The sequence below is a fragment of the Tupaia chinensis genome, unplaced genomic scaffold, assembly GCF_000334495.1.
Source record: "Tupaia chinensis unplaced genomic scaffold, TupChi_1.0 Scaffold144682_1, whole genome shotgun sequence".
NCBI classification, from domain to species: Eukaryota; Metazoa; Chordata; class Mammalia; order Scandentia; family Tupaiidae; genus Tupaia; species Tupaia belangeri.
In genome coordinates this window covers 2,733,456-2,734,185 of record NW_006204543.1, presented here as the reverse complement: position 1 = coordinate 2,734,185, position 730 = coordinate 2,733,456, and positions in this window count along the sequence as shown.

Genomic DNA, 730 nt, shown 5'->3' with positions numbered 1-730 from the left:
GTCCGGAGGGAGCCGGTCGTACCTGGACTCCCCTGTGTTTAAAGTCTCCAAGGACTTTAGCCCAGCTGCCGCCTGGGCGTCTGGGGAGGGTGGGGCAGCCACAGCCCACACCAGCACGGCTGTCCGCCCCTGCCAGGCAGGCACTGGGAATGCGCCCCATTTCTCCTGGGCAACCCGGTTCACACAACACAGCATATTTTTTTTTTAAAGAGAGCTTTTATTGTTATAGGGCGTGTGCACTTGCCGGAGAGATGGAGAGATAGAGAAAAATCACCCCCTGGGAGGAAGGCCATGCCGCAATCCCTTCTCCATTCTCCTTTCAGGATTTTGGGCATGCACGCTGGGTCCGGGACTCGAACTGTGGCTAGCCATGTGGGAGTCCGGCAATGTAACCACTATGCCATCTGCTGGTCCCAACACCACCACTGTGTTTTCAAAACTATTAGAACAGTGCCCAGTGCAGAGAGAAGCTTAAAACATTTGTCGAGTAAATCAATACCACGTTGGCAATTGTTATCTTCCAATAAGTAAGGGAAGTGCTGGTCTTCTGATTCTGTTAGTCATGCCCTGGAACAGAGAGCAGAAGATTAAGGCACCTTCCCTTTCTCTTACCTAGTGAGTTTTCCAACTAGTCCTTTTCCTAGTACAATGATATAACCCTCCATTTAAAAAAAAAAAAAAGATATTTTTGTCTTAGAGTGTGTGCAGTTTCGGAGGGAGAGAGAAAGGC